The following is an 18351-nucleotide window of genomic DNA, read 5'->3' as shown; positions in this document are numbered from 1 at the left end:
CTTTTTTCCTATTTTGTTGCATTACAACCTGTAATTCAAATGGATTTAATGTAATGGACATACACAAAATAGTCAAAATTGGTGAAGTGAAATGGAAAAACAATAACTTGTTTAAAAAAAAAGTAAAAAATAAATAACAGAAAAGTGGTGTGCATATGTATTCACTCCCTTTGCTATGAATCCCTTAAATAAGACCTGGTGCTACCAATTACCTTCAGAAGTCACATAATTAGTTAAATAAAGTCCACCTGTGTGCAATCTAAGTGTCGCATGATCCCAGAGTCTGCAACACCACTAAGCAAGGGGCACCACCAAGCAAGCGGCATCATGAAGACCAAGGAGCTCTCCAAACAGGTCAGGGACAAAGTTGTGGAGAAGTACAGATCAGGGTTGGGTTATAAAAAAATATCCTAAACTTTGAACATCCCACGGAGCGCCATTAAATCAAAAAATAATAATTATGGAAAGAATATGGCACCACAACAAACCTGCCAAGAGAGGGCAGCCCACCAAAACTCATGGACCAGGCAAGGAGGGCATTAATCAGAGGCAACAAAAAGACCAAAGATAACCCGGAAGCTCCACAGCGGAGATTGGAGTATCTGTACATAGGACCGCTTTAAGCCGTGCACTCCACAGAGCTGGGCTTTACGGAGGAGTGGCCAGAAAAAAAGCCATTGCTTAAAGAAAAGAAATAAGCAAACACGTTTGGTGTTCGCCAAAAGGCATGTGGGAGGCTCCGCAAACATATGGAAGAGGGTACTCTGGTCAGATGAGACTAAAATTGAGCTTTTTGGCCATCAAGGAAAACGCTATGTCTGGCGCAAACCCAACACTTCTCATCACCCCAAGAACACCATCCCCACAGTGAAGCATGGTGGTGGCATCATCATGCTGTGGGGATGTTTTTCATTGGCAGGGACTGGGAAACTGGTCAGAATTGAAGGAATGATGGATGGCGCTAAATACAGGGAAATTCTTGAGGGAAACCTGTTTCAGTCTTCCAGAGATTTGAGACTGGGACGGAGGTTCACCTTCCAGCAGGACAATGACCCTAAGCATACTGCTAAAGCAACACTCGATTGGTTTAAGGGGAAACATTTAAATGTCTTGGAATGGACTAGTCAAAGCCCAGACCTCAATCCAATTGAGAATCTGTGGTATGACTTAAAGATTGCTGTACACCAGCGGAACCCATCCAACTTGAAGTAGCTGGAGCAGTTTTGCCTTGAAGAATGGGCAAAAATCCCAGTGGCTATATGTGCCGAACTTATAGAGACATACCCCAAGAGACTTGCAGCTGTAATTGCTGCAAAAGATGGCTCTACAAAGTATTGACTTTGGGGGGGTGAATAGTTATGCACGCTCAAGTTTTCTGTTTTTTTGTCTTATTTCTTGTTTGTTTCACAATAAAAAATATTTTGCATCTTCAAAGTGGTAGGCATGTTGTGTATATCAAATGATACAAACCCCCCAAAAATCCATTTTAATTCCAGGTTGTAAGGCAACAAAATAGGAAAAATGCCAAGGGGTGTGAATACTTTCGTAATCCACTTTATATACTGCTATGCCTTATGACATTCACAATTGAATACGTGATTGTGGTGAATTTCCTACAAAAATATGATATGATATATTTGAGACAGAATATAAGAATTATACACTGCTCAAAAAATAAAGGGAACACTAAAATAACACATCCTAGATCTGAATGAATGTACTCCTGAGTGGCGCAGTGGTCTAAGGCACTGCATCGCAGTGCTAACTGTGCCACTAGAGATCCTGGTTCGAATCCAGGCTCTGTCGCAGCCGGCCGCGACCGGGAGACTCATGGGCGGCGCACAATTGGCCCAGCGTCGTCCAGGGTAGGGGAGGGAATGGCCGGCAGGGATGTAGCTCAGTTGATAGAGCATGGCGTTTGCAACGCCAGGGTTGTGGGTTCGATTCCCACGGGGGGCCAGTATAAAAATATGTATTCACTAACTGTAAGTCGCTCTGGATAAGAGCGTCTGCTAAATGACTAAAATGTAAATGTAAATGTAAATAATCTTATGAAATACTTTTTTCTTTACATAGTTGAATGTGCTGACAACAAAATCACACAAAAATGATCAATGGAAATCAAATCTATCAACCCATGGAGGTCTGGATTTGGAGTCACCCTCAAAATTAAAGTGGAAAACCACACTACAGGCTGATCCAACTTTGATGTAATGTCCTTATAACAAGTCAAAATGAGGCTCAGTAGTGTGTGTGGCCTCCACGTGCCTGTATGACCTCCCTACAACGCCTGGGCATGCTCCTGATGAGGTGGCGGATGGTCTCCTGAGGGATCTCCTCCCAGACCTGGACTAAAGCATCCGCCAACTCCTGGACAGTCTGTGGTGCAACGTGGCGTTGGTGGATGGAGCGAGACATGATGTCCCAGATGTGCTCAATTGGATTCAGGTCTGGGGAACGGGCGGGCCAGTCCATAGCATCAATGCCTTCCTCTTGCAGGAACTGCTGACACACTCCAGCCACATGAGGTCTAGCATTGTCTTGCATTAGGAGGAACCCAGAGCCAACCGCACCAGCATATGGTCTCACAAGGGGTCTGAGGATCTCATCTCGGTACCTAATGGCAGTCAGGCTACCTCTGGCGAGCACATGGAGGGCTGTGCGGCCCCCCAAAGAAATGCCACCCAACACCATGACTGACCCACCGCCAAACCGGTCATGCTGGAGGATGTTGCAGGCAGCAGAACGTTCTCCACGGCGTCTCCAGACTCTGTCACATGTGCTCAGTGTGAACCTGCTTTCATCTGTGAAGAGCACAGGGCGCCAGTGGCGAATTTGCCAATCTTGGTGTTCTTTGGCAAATGCCAAACGTCCTGCACGGTGTTGGGCTGTAAGCACAACCCCCACCTGTGGACGTCGGGCCCTCATACCACCCTCATGGAGTCTGTTTCTGACCGTTTGAGCAGACACATGCACATTTGTGGCCTGTTAGAGGTCATTTTGCAGGGCTCTGGCAGTGCTCCTCCTGTTCCTCCTTGCACAAAGGCGGAGGTAGCGGTCCTGCTGCTGGGTTGTTGCCCTCCTACGGCCTCCTCCACGTCTCCTGATGTACTGGCCTGTCTCCTGGTAGCGCCTCCATGCTCTGGACACTACGCTGACAGACACAGCAAACCTTCTTGCCACAGCTCGCATTGATGTGCCATCCTGGATGAGCTGCACTACCTGAGCCACTTGTGTGGGTTGTAGACTCCGTCTCATGCTCATCTCGGTGAAAGCACCGCCAGCATTCAAAAGTGACCAAAACATCAGCCAGGAAGCATAGGAACTGAGAAGTGGTCTGTGGTCACCACCTGCAGAACCACTTCTTTATTGGGGGTGTCTTGCTAATTGCCTATAATTTCCACCTGTTGTCTATTCCATTTGCACAACAGCATGTGACATTTATTGTCAATCAGTGTTGCTTCCTAAGTGGACAGTTTGATTTCACAGAAGTGTGATTGACTTGGAGTTACATTGTGTTGTTTAAGTGTTCCCTTAATTTTTTTGAGCAGTGTATGATTAATCTATTAATATTATAAGAAAAGTGTATGTTCTGAGAATATAACCTCTGCAAAATGTTTTATTTCCTTATAGGTTTCACATTGTTTTTTTGTAAGTCAACATATAAAAAACCATGACAATGAATATAATTAAATTAACACAAATACACCACTGACACAGTGCATTCGGAAAGTATTCAGACCCCTTCACTTTTTCCACATTTTGTTACGTTACAGCCTTATTCTAAAATGGATTAAATTATTTTTTTCCTCATCAATCTACACACAATACCCATAATCACAAAGCAAACACAGGTTTTTAGAAATTAACAAATGTGTGTGTATATATGAACAGAAAAATATAAATGGAAATATCACATTTACATTGTTGAAGCACCTTTGGCAGTGATTACAGCCTTGAGTCTTCTTGGAACATTCAGAGACTGTGTTGTCTTGGCTGTGTGCTTAGGGTCGTTGTCCTGTTGGAAGGTGAACTTTTGCCCCAGTTTGAGGTACTGAGCGCTCTGGAGCAGGTTTTCATTACATTTTAGTCATTTAGCAGACGCTCTTATCCAGAGCGACTTACAATTTGTGAGTGCATACATTTTTCATACTGGTCCCCCGTGGGAAACGAACCCACAACCCTGGCGTTGCAAGCGCCATGCCCTACCATCTGAGCTACAGGAGGGCCATCAAGGATCTTTCTGTACTTTGCTCCGTTCATCTTTCCCTCGACCCTGACTAGAGTGTGCAAAGCTGTCATCAAGGCAAAGGGTGGATACTTTGAAGAATCTCAAATTATAAAATATATTTTGATTTGTTTAACACTTTTTTTGGGTTACTACATGATTCCATATGTGTTGTTTTATAGTTTTGATGTCTTCACTATTATTCTACAATGTAGAAAATAGTACAAATAAAGAAAAACCCTTGAATGAGTAGGTGTGTCCAATCTTTTGACTGGTAGTGTATATACATCCCCCTATCCCTTTCTCTCTCTCTCTCTCTCTCTCTCTCTCTCTCTCTCTCTCTCTCTCTCTCTCTCTCTCTCTCTCTCTCTCTCTCTCTCTCTCCCTATATCTATCCCTCCTTCACTCTCTCCCTCCTTCTCTTGATCTCTCTGTCATCCCTCTCTCTCTCTCCCCCACTCTATCCCTCTATCCGTCTCTCCCTCCATCCCTCTCTCTACAGCTCCAGGTCCAGTGTTGTCCATGTCTCTACCTAGGCTGCTGTGTAGTTTACTGGTGGTGTCTCCCTACCTGCTGGTGACCATTGTACTGGTGGTGAGATGCTGCCGGGCTAGAGGTAAGAACTCCTTAGTCACTACACAGCAATATAGAACCCCTTAGCCACTGCACAGCAATATATAGGTAAGAACCCCTTTGCCACTACACAGCCATATAGAATCCCTTAGCCACTACACAGCAATATAGTTAAGTGATAATGCCAGAGAAGCCGGTGTTTGGAGGATATATTGGCACGGGAGTTGTGCGGCCCAAGACAAAGTCTCAGGCCAGCAAACTGCCAATATATCCTCCAAACACCGGCTTCGAGGGCATTATCACTTTTATACAACGGGTTACCAACATTCAAATAATGATTGACATATTTTTCATTAAAAACGTTATTTTGATGAATTTATTCATACTATTTCATCCTTCCACAAGATATAGTCCCGACACAAATCTAGGGTTGCTATCCAAGCCGGCTGGTCGTTCGTTCTATCGGTTCGGTTGCAAGAGACAACCAGTCGTTCAGTTGTTTTGTTCTGTATCTATGGACGTGACCCAGTCGTTCGTTCTAAATGTTCCATTGCCAATACTGGGAGACAACGTTGTTATCCATTGCTTGCTAGCTAGCCAACTACGGCTAACTTACAGTTACGTCAAAAAGTGCAGCCAGAATAACAGAAAAGTAGCCGCATTTGCATTTGTTTAAGCGGTTTTCTAGTGACATTTATTTGGATACATCCATAAGGATGAGCTAATGACGCGCCTGGCACAGAAAATGTGCTCACTCGTCAGGACCTTGTTGTTCAGAGGAGCTAGCCAACAACACAGCTAACACAAACATTTCCAACTGAAGCTGGAAAGACTGCAAGCTAGCTGCACTTCGTTTCGTTTTACCTTTTTTCAATTTACATTTCTTTGTATACAGTGCATTCGGAAAGTATTCAGACCCCTTCACTTTTTTTCCCTCAACAATCTACACACAATACCCCATAATGACAAGGTGAAAACAGGTTTGTAGAAATGTTGATAAATGTATAAAAAAGTATTCAGACCCTATGACACTCGAAATTGAGCTCAGGTGGATCCTGTTTCCATTGATAATCCTTGATGTTTCTACAACTTGATTGGAGATGATTTGGAAAGGCACACACCTGTCTATTGTTGGTGAACACATAATTAGGAGAGGAAGTACAAAACCAACGACGCTAGACAGAGTGGAATTAGGTTTAAGCAAAAAGGCAGTTTATTAAACACAGAGATAGCTTGTACTGTACAAGCTACATGCATGGGCCCAATGCATGGACCCAATCAATTGCCTCTTATGGAGACAGTTGAGAAGGATGAATAAACAGAGTTACAGCATTATTTTATACAATGTAACATAAAGGAAGGGGTCCTTCTTCTAGTCCCTTGATTGGTTCCCGAGGCGTAGGAGGCGGGTCTGCTCTGTCCAGAGCAGATGCCCCATTGGTGCACGGCAGAGTCCTCTGCCCTTGGCACCCGACCAGTAGAAGGGGAGTTGAGAATGTGTGTGCGTCCACAGTGAGATGTGTGTGTGTGTGTGTGTGTGTGTGTGTGTGTGTGTGTATGTGTGTCAAGTTGAGAATGAGTGTGCGTCCACAGTGAGATGTGTGTGTGTGTGTGTGCGTCTCAAGGGAAACTCGTGGGGAGCAGCAAGTGATTGTGGCCTGTGGCGTGGGTGTTGTCCTTGGCCACCTGGTGACAAGATATGGTCCTCTGTCCATTGTTCTTGCATAGGAACAGCATTTATTGAAAACAAGCTCCTGACCTAAATAGGTCTTTGCACAACATCTTACACATCTATAACATTTATATTCACTACGAGTAAATATATTTACTACGACACTATATAAGGTCCCACAGTTGACCGTGAATGTCAGAGCAAAAACCAAGCCATGAGGTCGATGGAATTGTCCATAGAGCTCCGAGACAGGATTGTGTCGAGGCACAGATCTGGGGAAGGGTACCAAACAATGTCTGCAGCATTGAAGGCCCCCAAGAACCCAGTGGCCTCCATCATTCTTAAATGGAAGAAGTTTGGAACCACCAAGACTCTTCCTAGATCTGGCCGCCCAGCCAAACTGAGCAATCGGGGGAGAAGGGCCTTGGACAGGGAGGTGACCAAGAACCCGATGGTCACTCTGACAGCGCTCCAGAGTTCCTCCTTCCAGAAGGACAACCATCTCTGCAGCACTCTACCAATCAGGCCTTTATGGTAAAGTGGCCAGACGGAAGCCACTCCTCCGTAAAAGGCACATGACAGCATGCTTGGAGTTTGCCAAAAGGAACCTAAAGGACTCTCAGACCATGAGAAACAAGATTTTCTGGTCTGATGAAACCAAGATTGAACACTTTAGCCTGAATGCCAAGCATCACGTCTGGAAAAAACCTGGCATCATGCTGTGGGGATGTTTTTCAGTGGCAGGGACTGGGAGACTAGTCAGGATCGAGGGAAAGATGAACAGAGCAAAGTACAGAGAGATCCTTGATGAAAACCTGCTCCAGAGTGCTCAGTACCTCAGACTGGGGTGAAGGTTCACCTTCCAACAGGACAACGACCCTAAGCACACAGCCAAGACAATGCAGGAGTGGCTTCGGGACAAGTCTCTGAATGTCCTTGAGTGGCCCAGCTAGAGCCCGGACTTGAACCCGATCGAACATCTCTGGAGAGATCTGAAAATAGCTGTGCAGCAACGCTCCCCATCCAACCTGACAGAGCTTGAGAGGATCTGCAGTGAAGAATGGGAGAAACTCCCCAAATACATTTGTTCCAAGCTTGTAGCGTCATACCCCATTATGGGGTATTGTGTGTATATTGATGAGTAAAACAACAACAATTTAATCCATTTTCTAATAAGGCTGTAATGTAACAAAATGTGGAAAATGTCACGGGGTCTGAATACTTTCTGAATGCGCTGTATATCCATAAAAATGATGCCAGCTGATTCATGATTTCGACTGGCTGAGAAAGCTGTCTGTCTCGTCCCGACATGTTCATTACTATGGGACAGCTGGAGATCGAATTTGAATATTGAAACAATGTTGCAAATGTCAGAGAGATCGACAGCAAGGTTTATACAAATCTCCGCTGTTGAAAACTAAATGTTAGTCTAAAAGAAATGTGAGAATGTCTAGATGCTTTTTATAGTGGAGATCAAGTTTATAAAGTGCCTGGCTGGGCTGATGAGACAGTGGATTGCGCAGTCAGATGGAACAGAGTAAATAGGCATTTTAATGTTATAGATTTAGCCGGTGGTATTTTATGGAATAGACACTGGCTGGAATGCAGTTTTAACCAATTAGCATTCAGGATTAGACCCACCTGTTGTATAAAACTCCTTAATCACTACACAACAATATACACTGCTCAAAAAATAAAGGGAACACTAAAATAACACATCCTAGATCTGAATGAATGAAATAATCTTATGAAATACTTTTTTCTTTACATAGTTGAATGTGCTGACAACAAAATCACACAAAAATTATCAATGGAAATCAAATTTATCAACCCATGGAGGTCTGGATTTGGAGTCACCCTCAAAATTAAAGTGGAAAACCACACTACAGGCTGATCCAACTTTGATGTAATGTCCTTAAAACAAGTCAAAATGAGGCTCAGTAGTGTGTGTGGCCTCCACGTGCCTGTATGACCTCCCTACAACGCCTGGGCATGCTCCTGATGAGGTGGCGGATGGTCTCCTGAGGGATCCCCTCCCAGACCTGGACTAAAGCATCCGCCAACTCCTGGACAGTCTGTGGTGCAACGTGGCGTTGGTGGATGGAGCGAGACATGATGTCCCAGATGTGCTCAATTGGATTCAGGTCTGGGGAACGGGCGGGCCAGTCCATAGCATCAATGCCTTCCTCTTGCAGGAACTGCTGACACATTCCAGCCACATGAGGTCTAGTATTGTCTTGCATTAGGAGGAACCCAGGGCCAACCGCACCAGCATATGGTCTCACAAGGGGTCTGAGGATCTCATCTCGGTACCTAATGGCAGTCAGGCTACCTCTGGCGAGCACATGGAGGGCTGTGCGGCCCCCCAAAGAAATGCCACCCAACACCATGACTGACCCACCGCCAAACCGGTCATGCTGGAGGATGTTGCAGGCAGCAGAACGTTCTCCACGGCGTCTCCAGACTCTGTCACGTCTGTCACATGTGCTCAGTGTGAACCTGCTTTCATCTGTGAAGAGCACAGGGCGCCAGTGGCGAATTTGCCAATCTTGGTGTTCTCTGGCAAATGCCAAACGTCCTGCACGGTGTTGGGCTGTAAGCACAACCCCCACCTGTGGACGTCGGGCCCTCATACCACCCTCATGGAGTCTGTTTCTGACCGTTTGAACAGACACATGCACATTTGTGGCCTGCTGGAGGTCATTTTGCAGGGCTCTGGCAGTGCTCCTCCTGCTCCTCCTTGCACATAAGGCGGAGGTAGCAGTCCTGCTGCTGGGTTGTTGCCCTCCTACGGCCTCCTCCACGTCTCCTGATGTACCTCCATGCTCTGGACACTACACTGACAGACACAGCAAACCTTTTTCCACAGGTCGCATTGATGTACCATCCTGGATGAGCTGCACTACCTGAGCCACTTGTGTGGGTTGTAGACTCCGTCTCATGCTACCACTAGAGTGAAAGCACCGCCAGCATTCAAAAGTGACCAAAACATCAGCCAGGAAGCATGGGAACTGAGAAGTGGTCTGTGATCACCACCTGCAAAACCAGTCCTTTATTGGGTGTGTCTTGCTAATTGCCTATAATTTCTACCTGTTGTCTATTCCATTTGCACAACAGCATGTGAAATGTATTGTCAATCAGTGTTGCTTCCTACGTGGACAGTTTGATTTCACAGAAGTGTGATTGACTTGGAGTTACATTGTGTTGTTTAAGTGTTCCCTTTATTTTTTTGAGCAGTGTATATGTTTTTAAATAACATTCTTAGAAATGTTTTATAATATATTTTTTTTTTTTAACCTTTATTTAACCAGGTAAGCCAGTTGAGAACAAGTTCTCATTTACAACTGCGACCTGGCCAAGATAAAGCAAAGCAGTGCGATTAAAAACAACAACACAGAGTTACATATGGGGTAAACAAAACATAGTCAAAAATACAACAGAAAAGATATATACAGTGTGTGCGAATGTAGTAAGTTATGGAGGTAAGGCAATAAATAGGCCATAGTGCAAAATTGTTACAATTTCGTATTAACACTGGAATGATAGATGTGCAAAATATGATGTGCAAATAGAGATACGGGGGTGCAAAATTAGCAAAAGAAATAACAATATGGGGATGAGGTAGTTGGGTGGGCTAATTTCAGAATGGCTGTGTACAGGTGCAGTGATCGGTAAGCTGCTCTGACAATTGAAGCTTAAAGTTAGTGAGGGAGATAAGAGTCTCCAGCTTCAGAGATTTTTGCTGTTCGTTCCAGTCATTGGTAGCAGAGAACTGGAAGGAATGGCGGCCAAAGGAGGTGTTGGCTTTGTGGATGACCAGTGAGATATACCTGCTGGAGCGCAGACTACGGGTGGGTGTTGCTATGGTGACCAATGAGCTAAGATAAGACAGGGATTTGCCTAGCAGTGATTTATAGATGACCTGGAGCCAGTGGGTTTGGCAACGAATATGTAGAGAGGGCCAGCCAACAAGAGCGTACAGGTCACAATGGTGGGTAGTATATGGGGCTTTGGTGAAAAAACGGATGGCACTGTGATAGACTACATCCAATTTTCTGAGTAGAGTGTTGGAGGCTATTTTGTAAATGACATCGCCGAAGTCAAGGATCGGTAGGATAGTCAGTTTTATGAGGGCATGTTTGGCAGCATGAGTGAAGGAGGCTTTGTTGCGAAATAGGAAGCCGATTCTAGATCTAACTTTTGATTGGAGATGCTTGATGTGAGTCTGGAAGGAGAATTTACAGTCTAACCAGACACCTACGTATTTGTAGTTGTCCACATACTCTAGGTCAGACCCACAGAGAGTAGTGATTCTAATCGGGTGGGCGGGTACAAGCAGCGTTCGGTTGAAGAGCATGCATTTAGTTTTACTAGTGTTTAAGAGCAGTTGGAGGCTACGGAAGGAGTGTTGTATGGCATTGAAGCTCGTTTGGAGGTTTGTTAACACAGTGTCCAATGAAGGGCCAGATGTATACAAAATGGTGTCGTCCGCATAGAGGTGGATCCGAGCGTCACCAGCAGCAAGAGCGACATCATTGATATACACAGAGAATAGAGTCGGCCCGAGAATTGAACCCTGTGGCACCCCCATAGAGACGGCCAGAGGTCCAGACAACAGGCCCTCCGATTTGACATATTGAACTCTATCTGAGAAGTAGTTGGTGAACCAGGCGAGGCAGTCATTAGAGAAACCAAGGCTATTTAGTCTGCCGATAAGAATACGGTGGTTGACAGAGTCGAAAGCCTTGGCCAGGTCGATGAAGACGGCTGCATTGTACTGTCTTTTTTATCGATCGCGGTTATAATATCGTTTAGGACCTTGAGCGTGGCTGAGGTGCACCCATGACCAGCTCGGAAACCGGATTGCATAGCGAAGAAGGTACGGTGGGATTCTAAATGGTCGGTGATCTGTTTGTTAACTTGGCTTTCAAATACTTTCGAAAGGCAGGGCAGGATGGATATAGGTCTGTAACAGTTTGGATCTAGAGTATCATCCCCTTTGAAGAGGGGGATGACCGCAGCAGCTTTCCAATCTCTGGGGATCTCAGACGTTACGAAAGAGAGGTTGAAAAGGCTAGTAATAGGGTTTGCGACAATTTCGGCGGCTAATTTTAGAAAGAAAGGGTCCAGATTGTCTAGCCCAGCTGATTTGTAGGGGTCCAGATTTTTCAACTCTTTCAGAACATCAGCTGTCTGAATTTGTATGAAGGAGAAGTGTGTGTGTGTGTGTGTGTGTGGTGGTGGTGGGGGGAATGGGCAAGTTGCAGAGTTGGTGGCCAGGGTAGTGGTAGCCAGGTGGAAAGCATGGCCAGCCGTAGCAAAATGCTTGTTGAAATTCTCTATTATTGTAGATTTATCGGTGGTGACAGTGTTTCCTAGCCTCAGTGCAGTGGGCAGCTGGGAGGAGGTGCTCTTATTCTCCATGGGCTTTACAGTGTCCCAAAACTTTTTAGAGTTAGTGCTACAGGATGCAAATTTCTGTTTGAAAAAGCTATCCTTTGCTTTCCTAACTGATTGTGTATATTGGTTCCTGACTTCCCTAAAAAGTTGCATATTGCGGGGGCTGTTCGATGCTAATGCAGTATGTTTAGTACTGAACATTACTAAAGCTTTCTTGTGTTTTTTTATGGAAAGTTTTCTTAACATTCTTTGATTAATTTGAGAACATGACTTTAAATAAAACCATGAGGAAACCTGTAGGAAATGTTTTGCTGAAGTACTGAAATTCCCACAGAATAACGTTGTTTCTTAACATTCCCAATGTCAAACCAGTTGGAGAATGTGCCCTAGAACATTACCCAAATTGAAATGAAATCTAACCATGTTTGAACTTTTCGAAAACGTTCTGATAAAGTAATGAAATACCAAGAAAATAACACTTTTGTTGTTAAGTTCCTTAAATATGCTGAGAATGTTGCAAAGCCAAACCACTGGGAACAGATGTCATTTTGACTTCTAGTTTTGATTAAGATTTGGTTGAGTTAACTAACATCAATTCAACATGAAATCAACAAAAAATGTCACCATGCCATTGGATTTATGTTAAAAGTTGGGTGAAAAAATAACGATTCTCTGATGTTGATGACTTTTTGCAAATTCAATCAGTTTTCTGTTGAAATTATGTGGAAACAAAGTTGATTCAACAAGTTTTTGCACAGTGGGAAGTAACTATCCTGAACCATTCCCAGAAAGTTGTGGGAAGGTTATATGCAAAATAACCATAGGACAACCACGCTCTCACCAAGTTCTAAAAAATGTATGGTTCTCTGAACGTTATGTGCTAGTGTAACAGAAGAAAGAACGTGCTGTATGCTCACTCCACAGCTAGATTGAAATGTCGCGTGCAATTTATGTCAGTCACTGACAGTCACTCAATTAGCCATGTCAGCTAACAATGTTTAGATTGGTAGTTAGTCTAGCCAGCTATCTAAACTTGTAGTAATCACGGCCGAATACCGACTGGGCATGCAGGGCACGTGCCCAGGGCCCCGACCTCAGGGGGGCCCCCATTGATTCTCATTCAGATATCATATTAACATGACATAGTTTAAGCTGCAAGGCGGGCTATCTAGTTCCCGCCAATCATTTCTTTGGATTGGTTGATACATCTCATTATTGTAATCTGATTTGAATATTCGATGAGAGTTGACGTCAACCGCCTGTATTCAATGGAGAGAGACGCTATGCTACTACTCATGAATATGCATAGCCATCTTGAGACAACTACGATATAAAGTGTTTTTTCTCAAAGTTGCCGTGATGTCACGTGTCGTACATATATCAGTACACGCGTAACAACTTAAGCATCACAAACTTCTATTCAATCAAATAAACCTCACATAGCTAATTGGACACTCATTGACCTCCACACAAAAACGTATTACTTGGTGGGCGAAACAACGAAAAAACGCCACCTGCTGGAGGGAGACAGATTCTCCGCCGAGTTGGGCCTCTCTCTTCCTCTCTCGGTCGAACCAGGCTCGAACCAACGATGTGGGTTTATATACGTCAATGGCTCGAACGCGCCCACAGGAATCCCATAATGCAACGTGCAGAAAATAATAATAAACAATAATTCATTGATGGCAGCTGACAATGACGTGAGTACAGTACTTGTGTACAGTCAATAAAGTAAACATTGCATTAACAATGTTTGGAAAATATAGGATGTTAACGTTAGATGTTCCTTTCGGTTGCAGCCCGAGTCAGAGGTATTCGAGATCACGGACTTCACCACCGCGTCGGAGTGGGAGAGGTAGCTAGGTGAAGTTCTCTGGCTAGCTACTGTAACTAACTAGCTAGCTAAGTTAGCTAACAACAGTTGTGAATCATCATCAGGCTCAGACTAGATATAAGAATTGGATTAGAAGCTATTCGTGAGTGGCCAAATATAGTTCGGATGCTGAGTATATGGCAGACAACTTGCTTGTCTCCTCTTGTTCTGTCAATCACATTGTTTAATCGGCTAGCTATGCTGGTTTGGATTGTATTTTGTTTGTAGCTTACCCATAGTGTAGTTAGCTGTCCTGTCACATCAGGATTGCGAAAGATAGTAACCGTCCTTACCAATGTTGACAGCTGACAGCCCTATATATCTCTTCCTTATCAACAGTATTACCTGTAAGGACCACGTAATAGATTGTATCATGTGCACACATGTTTGTGTGAACACTATTCTCTGACTTCTGCAGGAACTGTATTACAGGAACATGATGTTATGATCCCCCTGTCTGTCGTTTGCTAGGTTTATGTCCAGAGTAGAAGAGGTGCTGAATGACTGGAAGCTAATTGGGAACAATGCAAGCAAACCACCAGAGAAGGTAACAACAAACCCTCACTCAATAAGACCTTACTGTTATGTCACAAGCACCACACATTAATAAGCAGCCATCCGGTAAGCTTGTTGAATTAATTAATGGATTTCCTGATTGCCCACTAGATCCAGAGTGAATATACCAGTGGTACCTGGTAGGAGAAGACCCAGGAAATCAACTTTGCTGTTTTTAAATTCTCCGTAACCCACCACTACCTGAAGCAAGTGTCTGAGGAGAGCGAGGGGAAGGAGGGACCGGATGAGGGTACAGTGCTGCTGCAGAGTTTATTTACAGTCCCTGTTATCTTATCTGTCTCATAGGAACGGTCACTACGTGATGAGACTATATTGATGACCTCTACAGTTTTATCTGGAACACTGCTCTGCTCTTTAGCAACAGAGAGAATCTTAGTGGATATTAGATATTAGAGAATATAGGTGAAGTCTCCACCCTGCTCTCTCCCCATATGCCTTCCCCATGGCCATGCAGGACCTGCTCAGTATGAACAATGACTTCCCTCCCAGAGCCCACTGCCTCGTCAGATGGTGAGTACAGTACTCCAGGTCTCCTCTCCCTAACCTCTAACCTTTACCTCAAATCTTTATGTTAAGATGGTGAATTAAAATGTCTCAAGACAGACATTCACAACTGCTATTGATATTTGTTAACACCAAATCTGTCTGATGTCTGATATTTTTTAGAATATACACTACCAGTCAGCAGTTTGGACACACCTACTCATTCAAGAGTTTTTCTTTATTTTTACTATTTTTTACATTGTAGAATAATAGTGAAGACATCAAAACTATGAAATAACACATATGGAATCAAGTAGTAACCAAAGAAGTGTTAAACAAATCCAAATATATTTTATATTTGAGATTCTTCAAATAGCCACCCTTTGCGTTGATGACAACTTTGCACACGCTTGGCATTCTCTCAACCAGCTTCATGAGGTATTCACCTGGAATGCATTTCAATTAACAGGTGTGCCTTCTAAAAAGTTAATTTGTGGAATTTCTTTCCTCCTTAATGTGTTTGAGCCAATCAGTTGTGTTGCGACAAAGAAACCACTACTAAAGGACACAAATATGAAGAAGAGACCTGCTTGGGTCAAGAAACACGAGCAATGGACATTAGACCGGTGGAAATGTGTCCTTTGGTCTGGAGTCCAAATTTGAGATTTTTGGTTCCAACCGGCGTGTCTTTGTGAGACGTGGTGTGGGTGAACGGATGGTCTCTGATAGTGGGACTATCATTTGTTTTTCAACAGGACAATGACCCAACACACCTCCAGGCTGTGTAAGGGCTATTTTACCAAGAAGGAGAGTGATGGAGTGCTGCATCAGATGACCTGGTCTCCACAATCCCCCGACCTCAACCCAATTGTGATGGTTTGGGATGATTCGGACGGCAGTGAAGGAAAAGCAGCCAACAAGTGCTCAGCATATGTGGGAACTCCTTCAAGACTGTTGGAAAAGCATTCCAGGTGAAGCTGGTTGAGAGAATGCCAAGCGTGTGCAAAGTTGTCATCAATGCAAAGGGTGACTTTTTGAAGAATCTCAAATATAAAATATATTTTGATTTGTTTAACACTTTTTTGGTTACTACATGATTCCTTATGTGTTATTTAATAGTTTTGATGTCTTCACTATTATCCTACAATGTAGAAAATAGTAAAAATAAAGAAAAACCCTTGAATGAGTAGGTGTGTCCAAACCTTTGACTGGTACTGTATATTATGGAGGTTCTAGTTTGACCTGACTTGATGGATGGCATAGTTGCTGTCTGCTCTCATTTAAAGCAGCAATATGTCATTTTTGGGGCGACCTGACCAAATTCACATAGAAATGTGAGTTATATACGTGTCATTCTCATTGAAAGCAAGTCTAGGAAGCGTTAGATCTGTTCTACAGTGAGCTCCAAAAGTATTGGGACAGTCTGCACTTTAACATCATAGTCATTGTATCGTTTCAAATCCAATGTGCTGGAGTACAGAGCCAAAACAAACAAAACATGTGTCACTGTCCCAATACTTTTGGAGGTCACTGTATGTGTGCTATTTCTATGCTTCCCAATCTTCAGTTTAGTTTTTGCATCTTTTACATTCATTTTGGACACCAGCTTCAAACAGCTGAAAATACAATATTTTTGGTAATGGAAAATATATTTCACAACGGTTTAGATGGTACAATGATTCTCTACACAATGACTGCTTGTTTTGTCACATAAACTGAAATTAGGCAAACTATTCAAATTTTAGCAACTAAGAAATGGCAGAGAGATTTCTGCATATTGCACCTTTTTAAGTATCCCGTCTGTGTTTGCAGGTATGGCATGTGTGAGTTTGTGGTCATCTCCCCTGGGACCAGCTGTGAGGCGGTCATCAGTGAGTCCAAGTGCAACCTGCTCCTCAGCTCCGTTTCCATCTCTCTGGCCAACACAGGCTGGTAGGTGACAGTAGCTCCATCTCTCTGGCCAACACAGGCTGGCAGGTGACAGTAGCTCCATCTCTCTGGCCAACACAGGCTGGCAGGTGACATTAGCTCCATCTCTCTGGCCAACACAGGCTGGCAGGTGACAGTAGCTCCATCTCTCTGGCCAACACAAGCTGGCAGGTGACAATAGCTCCATCTCTCTGGCCAACACAGGTTGGCAGGTGACAGTAGCTCCATCTCTATGGCCAACACAGGCTGGCAGGTGACAGTAGCTCCATCTCTCTGGCCAACACAGGCTGGCAGGTGACAGTAGCTCCATCTCTCTGGCCAACACAGGCTGGCAGGTGACAGTAGCTCCATCTCTCTGGCCAACACAGGCTGGCAGGTGACAGTAGCTCCATCTCTCTGGCCAACACAGGCTGGCAGGTGACAGTAGCTCCATCTCTCTGGCCAACACAGGCTGGCAGGTGACAATAGCTCCATCTCTCTGGCCAACACAGGCTGGCAGGTGACAGTAGCTCCATCTCTCTGGCCAACACAAGCTGGCAGGTGACAGTAGCTCCATCTCTCTGGCCAACACAGGCTGGCAGGTGACAGTAGCTCCATCTCTCTGGCCAACACAGGCTGGCAGGTGACAGTAGCTCCATCTCTCTGGCCAACACAGGCTGGCAGGTGACAGTAGCTCCATCTCTCTGGCCAACACAGGCTGGCAGGTGACAGTAGCTCCATCTCTCTGGCCAACACAGGCTGGCAGGTGACAGTAGCTCCATCTCTATGGCCAACACAGGCTGGCAGGTGACAGTAGCTCCATCTCTCTGGCCAACACAGGCTGGCAGGTGACAGTAGCTCCATCTCTATGGCCAACACAGGCTGGCAGGTGACAGTAGCTCCATCTCTCTGGCCAACACAGGCTGGCAGGTGACAATAGCTCCATCTCTCTGGCCAACACAGGCTGGCAGGTGACAGTAGCTCCATCTCTATGGCCAACACAGGCTGGCAGGTGACAGTAGCTCCATCTCTCTGGCCAACACAGGCTGGCAGGTGACAATAGCTCCATCTCTCTGGCCAACACAGGCTGGCAGGTGACAGTAGCTCCATCTCTATGGCCAACACAGGCTGGCAGGTGACAGTAGCTCCATCTCTCTGGCCAACACAGGCTGGTAGGTGACAGTAGCTCCATCTCTCTGGCCAACACAGGCTGGCAGGTGACAGTAGCTCCATCTCTCTGGCCAACACAGGCTGGCAGGTGACAATAGCTCCATCTCTCTGGCCAACACAGGCTGGTAGGTGACAGTAGCTCCATCTCTCTGGCCAACACAGGCTGGCAGGTGACAGTAGCTCCATCTCTCTGGCCAACACAGGCTGGTAGGTGACAGTAGCTCCATCTCTCTGGCCAACACAGGCTGGCAGGTGACAATAGCTCCATCTCTCTGGCCAACACAGGCTGGCAGGTGACAGTAGCTCAGAGTAGAGGTATTCACAGATCCACCTGTACCCGATCCGGGACCAGAGCGGGTCTGGATCTAGAATTCTAAATAATGTCACGGGTCTGGGTCGGATCTGATCTGACATGATTGTCACGGGTCTCGGGTATGTGTAATTTTAACTGTACAGATCCGAACAGGA

The 18351-nt window shown here is 44.9% G+C and overlaps 1 pseudogene; it reads left to right on the top strand.

Moving 5' to 3' along the window:
* Positions 1 to 13416: 13416 nt before the first annotated feature.
* LOC121554919 overlaps positions 13417 to 18351 on the top strand; it is a 71026-nt pseudogene continuing 66091 nt past the window's right edge.

The sequence above is a fragment of the Coregonus clupeaformis genome, chromosome 40, assembly GCF_020615455.1.
Source record: "Coregonus clupeaformis isolate EN_2021a chromosome 40, ASM2061545v1, whole genome shotgun sequence".
NCBI lineage: Eukaryota > Metazoa > Chordata > Actinopteri > Salmoniformes > Salmonidae > Coregonus > Coregonus clupeaformis.
The sequence above is the reverse complement of the archived record's forward strand: the minus strand, read 5'-3'. Positions and strand labels throughout refer to the sequence as shown.